The sequence below is a fragment of the Cebus imitator genome, unplaced genomic scaffold (assembly GCF_001604975.1).
Source record: "Cebus imitator isolate Cc_AM_T3 unplaced genomic scaffold, Cebus_imitator-1.0 Scaffold320, whole genome shotgun sequence".
NCBI classification, from domain to species: Eukaryota; Metazoa; Chordata; class Mammalia; order Primates; family Cebidae; genus Cebus; species Cebus imitator.
Genome location: NW_016107635.1, coordinates 2443122 through 2454441, shown reverse-complemented (window position 1 = coordinate 2454441; position 11320 = coordinate 2443122). Strand labels below are relative to the sequence as shown.

The following is an 11320-nucleotide window of genomic DNA, read 5'->3' as shown; positions in this document are numbered from 1 at the left end:
GCTGTTCTGCTGAATGAATGATTCAGAGCAGCTGTATAGGGATGTACTCAGGAAATTGTGCTTGCTCTAATCTAGTTCTCCTTGACCCAGTCTGGTTTCAAGTATAGGGGAGGGAAAGAAAAAAGGAGCATAATAGAGCTTGATCCATAGTTTTCAAATAGGGACCCAAGGCCCTACTCAACCCATTCCCCCTTTGGTTGTGTCTAAAGTACTATTGCATTGCTGTATTTTGTATCAGATGACCATTTTAATTTTGATTTTATCTACCTGCTATATTTCATTGTATTTTAGTCATTTCTTATGGCTTTAATGCATCTTTGTGTCTGTTTTTTTCCTAAAAAATAAACATACTGATTTTGTAGTTATATCATATGGTTCCATTAATTGAAATGGTAGCAGATCTTTATCAGCTGTTTCTTACATCTGTTCCCTCTTACTCATGGTGGATCATTTTCTTTTATGTTTTTTGCTTTGGGGTAGTAATCTCATCTTCCTATGCAGCCTGAGGTGTGGGTATATCTCTCCAGAGAGTAACTGTGTTGGAATTTTCCAGGTGCCCAAGGGGACCACAGACCTGGGATCATTTGTATATTAATAGAAAAGCTTGTGGCTTCACAAACCACAAAGAAAATTTAAATTCAAACCTGACTCCCAAAAGTGAAACAGGATTATGATTTTAATTTCACAGATTCTTGGAGGATTTTTTTCCACTCAGAAACTAGAGAGAGTGGGATATGTTTTCTTGAATTCATTCCATGCTGAGAGGTGATTTTATATACTCCCTTGCTTCCATGAGAAAGTACCACTTTAATGGATTTTACAACCAATTTTCAGGTAGACCTCTGGTGAGCCCAAGGTCATGTCTTCTGTTTCTGAATACGTGTTAAACACACTAGTCCCTAGTTTAAGGGCCACCCTTACTCCAGCAGCAGTATTAGCTCATGCATTTCCACTCTCATTTATAGTTCTATTTTCACTCTTAGCACTACGGGATATTTCTTTTGTTATGACTAGTTGGGCTATGCATGTAAAAGTTTGCACCATTTTGTTGACAATGCCTAAGTGTTTATTGCAAGAGGGTGCTATGATCTAAATGTTTGTATTCTCCTAAAATGTGTATGTTGAAACACTGTATTAGTCAGGGTTCTCTAGAGGGACAGAATAGAATATATATCAATAGGTTGTTGGCAGGCTGAGGAGCAAGGAAAACTAGCCTGAGTTCCAAAACTGAAGAACTTGGAGCCTGATGTTTGAGGGCAGGCAGCACCCAGCACAGGAGAAAGACGTAGTCTGGTAGGCTAGGCCAGTCTCTTTTTTCACATTTTTCTGCCTGCTTATATTCTAGCTGAGTGGGCAGCTGATTATATTGTGGCCACCCAGATTACGAGTGGGTCTGCCTTTCCCCGCCCACTGACTCAGATGTTAATCTCCTTTGGCGACACTCTCATGGACACACCCACTATCAATACGTTGTATTTTTCAATCAAATCAAGTTGACACTAAGTATTAACCATCACAAAATCCTAATCCTCAAAGTGATGATATTTGGAGGAGGGGCCTTTGGGAGAGGATTGGGTTATAAAGGTGGAGACCTTATTAAAGAAATTAGCGCCCTTATAAAAAAGACTCCAGAGAGCTCCCTCATTCCTTCTACCATGTGAAGACACAGCAAGAAGGCACCATCTATGAACCAGACAGTAGGCCCTCACCAGACACCAAATACCTTGGCACCTTGATCTTGGACTTCCAGTCTCCAGAACTATCAGAAACAAATATCTACTGTTTATAAGCCACCCAGTCTAGGGTATTTTGTTATGGGAGCTTGAATGAACTAAGACAAAGGGTCTTGAGTTTTTGTTGTCAACCTTATTGCCCTAACTCAGAGTCAAGTAGTGTTGTTTCAATCTAAGGCCCTTCAGTGGATTCTGGGGACTTAGCAGCGCTAAAAAAGATACCCAGCATGCCAGCCCTCAGACCTTCTCCTGCTCTCAGCTGTGCTTCTTTGCTTTTGTCTGTTTTATATACTGGACTTTTGAATGACAATTAGTTACACATAATGGTTTACTCTTTCAAAATAAAGTTTTAAAATTCTGCATTTAACATCATAATAGAAAACATCAAGATGTGGTGTGACAAACACAAATCTCATTGAACAATGACATGAGCAATTAACAAATTTCAAACTGCCATAATTATTTTACAAATAAACTTGACTCTCTTTGAGTACCTGGAACAGAAATTACCTCCCAACTTGAGACGCGGTTGAGACAATCATACTTCCCAAGGTAGTAAGCCACTCTAGGAAGAAGTTGAGCAAGACTGGAGGCCTGTTAACACTTGTGAACTAGGGCAAGTTTCACCGTTAATGCTGGCAGTGGTGGGAACCTTATATCTGGAGTCAATAATGCATTACACTACTTAAGGTGTAGAAAGAGTTCATCGACTGTGTCTTTTCAAAGGCTCTCTTCAAGGGACTTCACCCAGGGAGGCAAAAACTCCTCGAGTTCCAAAGAGGCTCTAAATAAGGTAGAATATTGGCTGTGAGGACCCTGTCCTAGAAAAAGCACAGGAAGGGGAACAAAACAAACACAGGGAGATGAAGAAACTTTGTAAAATAAAAGAAGATAAAAGTAGAAAGAGGGAGCATATGGCTCCAGAAGACGGGACAAAAGTAGACACTAATATGGGCATCATCTTTGGACATCAAATGTGAGAGGCTATTAATACACACATATTAAAGTCTAAGACATGCTAGTATCAGAAAAAAAAGTCCGATGCAGCTAACCTCCAGGTATAAATACTTACCATGTCTGACAAAGTCTGACTAATCCCAGCCCTGCCTACCTCCAGCCAAAGTCCCTCCTAATGGCTGGTTATTCTGGATTGGCCATCTCTCTGTCCTGGCAGCAAGCCAAGCTCCTTCTGACACTGAGCACTGTACATGCTATCACTTCTACCAGTGGTACCTCTCCACTTGGACTTCTGGTCTTACTTTAAATGCTGCCTGTCCAGGGATACTATCCCTGCTCTCCACACACCTGCACTCAAAGCCAAATGTGGTTCTCCATGAACCCATTTTCTTAGATTTTAGGATTGTTGTTTTAACGCACTTATCAAAACTGTAATGGTATAATTATGCCTGTCATTTAAAAATATATACATTTTTCCTTACTAGAGTATATATTTCATAAAGGCAGAAATAGTTTGTTCTCCATGTCTAGGATAGTTCTTGACACTCAATAAATATTTCTTGGGAGAATAAATAAAAAGACAAAAAACAGGTTTTTAAGAAAGTTAAATACAATTAGTCTTGTAATAAAGTACTTTACAGAGTCAACCATTGATTCGCCAAAGATCATCAGAAAAGTCTATTGATCAAGAAAAGCTCAGCTTATTAGATTTACTGCAGTAAAGGAGACAGTCTTGGTAGTGTCTCAAAATAGAAATATATATGGTTTGGGGGTCAGGGGTGACTGGATTTAAGGAGAGTCTTACAAGATAGAAACTATTCGGGATTGAACAGAGATTATGCCATGATAGCTTTGGATTGATGGTCACAGTGCAGAGGGTCTTGAAGTAATTCTGGATGAGTCAAGTGTTATTCATGATAAGTAAGCTGTTTAGTTTGTTCCCAGGCTTATCTTCCAGAAGCAGGTATTTCCTAGAGCAAGCAGCTAAATTATTTTTGTTTATTGTCAGCATTGCTTAGCAAAGAAAGAGGTAAAATCCATCATCCTAGAGTTGTTAAGCTCAGAGAGAGGGAAATATGCCTGTTTCCAGTGTTGTCAAACACAGGGACAGAGAATTATTGTGTGTTCTTAGTCCACCTTTTAGTTGTATTGCAGCCTGGGCTTGGGAATAGATTATAATTGTCCTGAGATATGATCAATCTAGACCTCCAGTGCTGTTTGATTGTTGTGTCACCTTATAGAGTGTCTGATGGTAATCTTTTTGATACTGAAATGTATCAGATTATCTTATTTTTTCTTGCTGGAAGTTTATGTGTCCTCTCATTTGATGGGACAGTGGCTTCATTTGAGCACAGTGACACAACTCTGAAGAGAAAGATTATAGTTAGATGGTGCAGTCCATTTTTAAACCAGGAACAGTGAGGTCTGAATTAAACCAGGACACAGGTCCCGCCCCTATTTGAAAGAGCCCACAACAAATTACATGTGGGGGATTTTGATTAAAAATCTAATTTTAATTTATTTGCTCCAGCAAATCCCACCTCCAACATAAGACTATAAGTACTCCAAAATCTTTTCTTTATGTTGCCCAACTATTCATATTTAGATTGAATCCTGTAAGCCTTGAGGGTTGCCCCTACATGAAATACCCAGGGGATGAAGTTAGAGAAAAGGGAAATTTGTCTTTTCATAACCTACTATGTGCTGCCATAGCAACCCCATCAGTTCTGACAATAAAAATAGAGGCATAGAAATGGGAACCAATTTTCTAGAAATGGGGAAAGTAATAAATATTGAATAATGGATATTAATCTGAGTCCCTCCAACTCCAAAGACTGTGTACACCCCACTGTGACATAAAATCTCCCTTTGAGGAATAACACCACAAGCCATTATCAGTAAACTCTGGGTATTTTTTTCTAATAATATAGTTATATCACTCTTGCTTGATATTTAAACAATTTATCTTTTGAAGGATAAATGGGGGCTTGGATTCTTCTTGGAAGCAATGGGAAGCCACTAGAGGGGCTGAGACGGCACTCACAGGATCAGTTTTGCTCTTATTGTAGCCACAAGTGGGATGATAGCAAAGAAAACTGGAGTCAAAGAGATCTCTAATTATATCCATAGAGGGTTAAAAACAACCTTTTTCTCCTTAGAAAGAAGGGTATCAGCATAGATTCATTGTCAGATGGGATGAGCCGTTGTTTTCCAACTTTAAGAAGGATGCATAATTTAGGCCAAGATAATCACCAGTGATGCATACAGCAGAGATTAATTTGAAAATTTAATATCAAAAGATTGGAGGACTTGCTTATGAAGCCACAGCTTCTAAATTATAGTGAGGCATTGGTTGGTAACAAGTGCTCAGGAGCCTCAATGTGCAGAAGAATATTAAAAGATACCACATGTCCTCTAATTAAAATCACAGCAAAATGGAGTAATGATTGCAGATATATTAGCAAAGGGTAGGAGGAAGATTGGAAAGCAGAGCCAGGAAGGCAACAGGGGTTGGAAACTGTGACCTCCATGGGGAGAGGCCTTTTCCAAATTGCAGCCAAATCCCTGGAAATTAGCAAGAGCTAGAGGGAAAGCTAATGCGAGTTGCTGGCATTATCAGAAATTAAAATACTTCTCTACCACACATGATTTGGACAAAGGTTTGGTCTGTTCAGTGCAAAGTGACAACTGGGAATAATTAAAAACTGAGCCTGAGTTTGCAAGTGACTCACACACAGTAACAGCAATGAGATGGTCACATGTACTTGATGCTTTAGGAATGTTAGGTTGGTTGATTGTAATGTCTTCTATTGTTTTTGTTTGTTTGCTTTGTTCATTTTTCATAGGGGGAGGTTGGGGGGAAAAGCCAGCAAAAATGGGAAAAGTTTCCATTCATTACTAAAAAGACAACATTGGGGCAAATCAAGAGGACTGGCAGACTTTTTCCGTTTATATCTATCCCTTTATGAAGCAGGAATAAAAAGCTGTGTTATTAGAATGTGCCCAGAATTTTAGAGGCATGCATTTGTAAGGCAGAGGAATGTATTTGATATGATGTCAAAGAGTAAAGCATAGTGTTTTTTTTTTTTTTTGGGGGGGGGCGGGTTGGGGGGAGGGTAGTGGTTGTGTGTTTTGTGTTAGTTTGTTTTGATTGTTTCTCTACAAATTCATGAAACCTGATGAAAATTAGAATGAATAATGGCCAATGAGGTAATATTAAGGCATGTGAGAATAATCATTCCTCTCTTCATCAACCCACCCCTATTCAATCTTCCTAACTGAATGCTACTCTTCTACAGTTTGTACTTATCAGGGCCTAGCCAAATAATGCAGTGAAGCCCAGAACAAGATCATATATTGTTAGCAGGGTATATTATATATATTACACATATACTGTCACTTCCACATTTGATGCTCGCTGCAGATATTAACAATCCACTACAGCATTTTTTCCTACTGACTCCAAATACATCCTAAGGATCCTTTTCAACAGAGAGTCCCAAAAATTGCTATCAGTATTCAGAGGTGACATGCAAGATGCTGGTCTCCACTAGAGAAACTCTGGAAGTTTAAGAGATTTCTGAATACTTATCATCAACAGGAAAGGAAGACAGAGAAAAAGGTGTAGCAGTCAGAGTCTGGAGCTTCTATTTCCTCTTCTGCTCACTATCCTTGTAATTTTGGACAAGTAATAGTACTTCTTTGATTGTTAATTGTGTCACCTATAAAACTGAAGTAATATGTACCAGTAATAGTTCTGAAAGTAATACAACAACAAAATGCAGTAATTGAATAATATGTCATGCATCATGAGATGATAGGAAAGAGAGCTGTTATTAGTATTAAACTGGTAATCACTAACTCTCAGTTGCTTGCCTCTTTTCTCAGTTGCAGCAGAGCTGCTGGTAGAAGCTCTTCAGTTATCCTCAAATTACTTCAGTTATCCTCAAACTATTTCAGTTATCCTCAAACTTGAACAGCCAACAGAATCACCCGGGAGCACTTGTTAAAATACAAATTGCTGCCTGGGCACAGTGGCTCATGCCTATAATTCCAGCACTTTGGGAAGCTGAGGCAGGCAGATCACCTGAGGTCAGGAGTTCGAGACCAGCCTGACCAACATGAAGAAACCCTGTCTCTACTAAAAATACAAAATTAGCTGGACATGGTGACACATACCTGTAATCCCAGGCACTCGGGAGGCTGAGACAGGACAATCACTTCAGCCCAGGAGGTGGAGGTTGCAGTGAGCCAAGATAGCACCATTGCACTCCAGCCTGGGTAACAAGAACAAAACTCCATCTCAAAAAAACAAACAAACAAACAAACAAAAAAAAACAAAAAAAAAAACCCACACAGATTACTGGGTCCCACCCTCAGAAGAACTGATGTGGCCAAGAATTTGCAGTTCTAACAAGAATTCCCTCTTGCAAGCATCCCCTGCAATGCTCATGGTTGCACTTTCAGGGACATCGCTGTAGGAACCTCTGCATCATCTAAATTCTATATTACAAGGTTTAGCTCATTTTCCATATCTTTTAGGAAGCATCTGCAATAAACCTAACCCCAGTTCTCATTTCTCAGAACTACTATACCACCGACAGTTTTCTACCATTCCTGTGAGGCTTAGCAGGCTTATGTTTTTTAGGAACCTTTTTATTTGTACTTGTCTTGCCTTCCCAGAGAGACTGGGAAGTTCCTTGAGGCTTCAGCTTTATGAATTTTTGTATCTTTTTCTCTCACTAGTGACACTGATCCAAGCACTCATCTGTTTTATTGCTCTCAAAGTACTTTTCTCAACACATCTCTTGGATGATTCTGAAGATCCCCTAGACTGTGGCCTAAAGGGTCCAAAGAACAGCCCCCAACCATCCTTTTTTAACCCCTGCCACTCCTGTCACTACACTGCTGCCATGACAGAGGTTATTCTTCCATTGGACATAGCTGCCCTTTGCTGGTGACCCTTCTGCTACCATAGCTCTGGTCCCCCAACTGCCAGTCTCCTTTACCTTGAGGTTCCCATAATTAGGTCTGACCCTTTTGAAAATGTTCTTTAGTGGGAGAGAGGAGGCTATTCTGATGTAAATGATTTCTCTAAAGAGATAAAATATATACAAATAAGTAACTGCAAAGGTTAATTCATAATTACAGCCTTGGCCCAGACTATAATCTTGGCTGTCTGACTGGCTCCCAGGGAGTTTCCACCTGGCCAGGTCCTGCCACTCACAAGAGGTAATCCTATCTTCTTTGTAGGTTAGACTCCTAGATCCAGGAAATGAAAGACCATCTCCCCTCACTATAGTCCCAGTCACCCCAAGTCCTGGTTTTCCAGCTACTGCCTCTTCTCAGGACTCTTTGAAAGTGAAAATACCCAGTTCCTGCAGGGAAAGCCTTGCCTCTACCCAAAAAGAATGATTTGGCTCCACAACCCTGGTGATAAAGTCATCGTAGCTGGACATCAATGCAGTTCTGAAATACCTATTATTGATTCTTACAAACTACCGCATGTACCTCATTAATATGTATACAATTATGATGTATCAATGAAAACTCAAAAAAATAAAATATGTAAAACATTTTTAAAACTTTTATTTAAAATATCAATTTTTAAAACAAAATTTTTAGAACATTTATTATTTAAAATATCAATGGCCATTCCTTTCTCAATCTCTCTTTACCTAGATTAAAAAAAAAAAAAAAACTTGGTGTTCAATTTTACCCCGAGTCACGTTACTGCATGCCTTGAATTGCACTGAGAATGTATTAATGAATAAATGCATATACATAAATGCTTATTAATTTGATCTATTAGTATTCATTTATAGGCCACTGTGTGTTGGGAAACAGATTTATTTTATTTTATTTTTTTTTTTTCTTTTTCTTTTTTCCGAGACGGAGTTTCACTCATGTTACCCAGGCTGGAGTGCAATGGCGCGATCTCGGCTCACCGCAACCTCCGCCTCCTGGGTTCAGACAATTCTCCTGCCTCAGCCTCCTGAGTAGCTGGGATTACAGGCACGCACCACCATGCCCAGCTAATTTTTTGTATTTTTAGTAGAGACGGGGTTTCACCATGTTGACCAGGATGGTCTTGATCTCTTGACCTCGTGATCCACCCGCCTCGGCCTCCCAAAGTGCTGGGATTACAGGCTTGAGCCACCGCGCCCGGCGGGAAACAGATTTAAATAGCTAAAGCAGAACTGTACACTCTCCAATCTTTCCTCTGCTCCTAATGTTCTTCCTGTTTACATGTAGCCAACTCCCACTGTATCAAGGTAGTTCTGTAGCAGATGAAAGTCCTTGAGCCCATTTGGTCACACAATGGGCCAGCCCTTTACTAATTCTACTCCCCTACTGAATAATTCTCTGCTTTTCATCTGTCAGTGTTGTTACCCAGGCACCCGCATGTCCTTGCTTGGAAGGCCCTGCCTTGAGCAAAGATTGCTGGTTGAGCCAGAGCAGTTTGTCCCGTTTGCTTATTCGTTAAGATGAGCCTGTCCATCTGTCTGCATGCCACAGACCCTGGGTGGCAAAAAGCAATAAAAGGAACGCACCCTTTGACAGCCCTCTCGGCATAATGCCGGCTTGAACAGAGGTTATTATCTTGTAATGTCACTGTTATTTCCAACAGCCCCCAGTGGATCTGCTGACTGGCTAGACAAAAGGGGAGACGCTGTTAACACAGCCCCTACACTTCCTAGGGGCAGCATTGTGCTCGGCTATCAGAGTGGCTTTTACTGCCTATTGATTGGAGTATCGACTGCAATTAAAGGCCTCTTCTCCCATTGAAGTTGCCATTGGTATATTTATTTAATAAATCCCAGCTTGGTCCCTGACCACTGCAGGGCTGACCTAGCTTCTGGGCTTCTTAATACACTGGGGAGACAAACGGGCTAAAAATGTGAAGATGTCCTCTAGCCCCAGGCTTGCCACTAAATTGCTATGTGACCTTGAATGAATCACTTCTCTCTGGGTCTCAAGTCCCTCCTTATATCCCAGGTCTGACCCAAGAGCAGCCAAAAATTCTGTGATTCTTATTTCAAGATGTCTAGCTCCCGTGGGTTGTGGCATGAACTGGTTGAGAAAGCCCCCAAAATAGCAGCAAAGTAATTGCAATGTATATTCTAATAGCAGCAGCTGTAGTAACAGAGCCACCTCCCTCCCTGGGCTTCCTCTTTAGGGGTGATATGCCAGAATGAGAAATAAAATTACTGTGTCTGTTCAGCAAATTCCTCCTGACAAAATCTTTAAGCGTTGACAAGAGTAATATACTGAAAATTAGTTTAGAAGTGTTTCAAGTTTCAAAAATCAATCAAAATCAAATTAGGTTCTGAAGATGCTGTCTGTTGAGTTTTAGGAAAAAATAAAGATTCGCTTCAGCAACTCGGGGAAGCGGCTTTGACCCTGAAAGAGGTGACTCTTTCACATAAAGTGATTGTTCTTCTTTACATCTTCCTTTAAGGCCTTTGCCAAGGACTTGCCCAAGTATGTCCTTGTTCTATTCTCTCAACCATTTGTAAATAACTTACCAGTTGACCTACATTTTAATCCCATTTCTCTCTCTTCTGTCTCTCAACCCCCAAGCCCCATCCAAAGCTAAATGAAGGAAAAAAATTAAAAAGTAATAAACCAAGGATTCTTAAAAAAAAAAAAAGGCCTGGAGGTAGTGGGAAAAGGGAATTAATAGCCTTTCTTAACTTGGTCTAACTGGCAAGTGCAAAAGAGCTATATTCCACATGTAGGCATGCATGTCTCTGTGGGGTTAAATGATGAACAGGAATTTCAGCTTTGGCTTCATTCTTTATTCCCATATGTAACTTAAAAATCAGGGTCTTTTGTAGCCTGAGTGGACAATAGTAATTACTTTGACAATAGGTGGCTCAATGTTTCCTACATACAATGACTTACCCCACCCACCCTACTTGCCCTTCTTCTGTTCTTAGTGGTTTTGGGGAGTTCTCAGAAAGTTTACCACATGTTCACAAACCAGGCTGGCAGCCACAGTCACCACAAAGAGGCCCTTGTGTCTTTTTCTCTTCTGTCTTTCAATGTCTATTATCTATGAAGCTGTCACAGCTGGCATACCTCCTGAGAGCTACCATTGACTGGGTCAGCGATGTCATTACTCGACGTTTCCAAAGTCTTTTATCCTCTGAGTAGAGCTGAGAGAGTGGCCTCCCCCTACTTTGTGCAATATGGATCTCCAAGCATTTCTTTTTCGATCTAGAATCTCTTTGTTCACAAATATTTTGTTAAAACAGTGCATTTAGTTTCTAGAAAAACTGCTCTAACCATCAAGACTCAGACAAGGGATTTGACAGGATGTGTATATGTATGTAGGATGTGTCTATGTGAGTGTGCATGTGTACATGGGTATTGGCTGTGTGTGGGTTGAGTGATTAGAATTGATACTCTGCCTTGCTATGTCCGCTTCATTCTCATCTAAGCTCAAAGCTTAACTTTGGATATATTAACATGGGCTATTAACAACCAATACAAATGGTTGGCAGCGGAGTTTGCTTTGTCTCATAATAAAGCTCTTTCAGCTAGTCACTTGGGAAAAGAGAACAGTCTGCTCCAGATAATTAACTTCTTCAACTATTGAGACAAAAAAAAAAAGAGAAATAAAG

The 11320-nt window shown here is 40.2% G+C and overlaps 1 long non-coding RNA gene across 1 annotated transcript in view; it reads right to left on the bottom strand.

Annotated features, from left to right (window-relative positions):
• Positions 1-3236: 3236 nt before the first annotated feature.
• The window catches only part of LOC108286471, a 35583-nt gene continuing 27499 nt past the window's right edge, over positions 3237-11320 (bottom strand). Inside the window, exon 3 of the long non-coding RNA XR_001817934.2 lies at positions 3237-4055. This is a non-coding gene — a long non-coding RNA (uncharacterized LOC108286471). The remainder of the gene's footprint in view (positions 4056-11320) is intronic.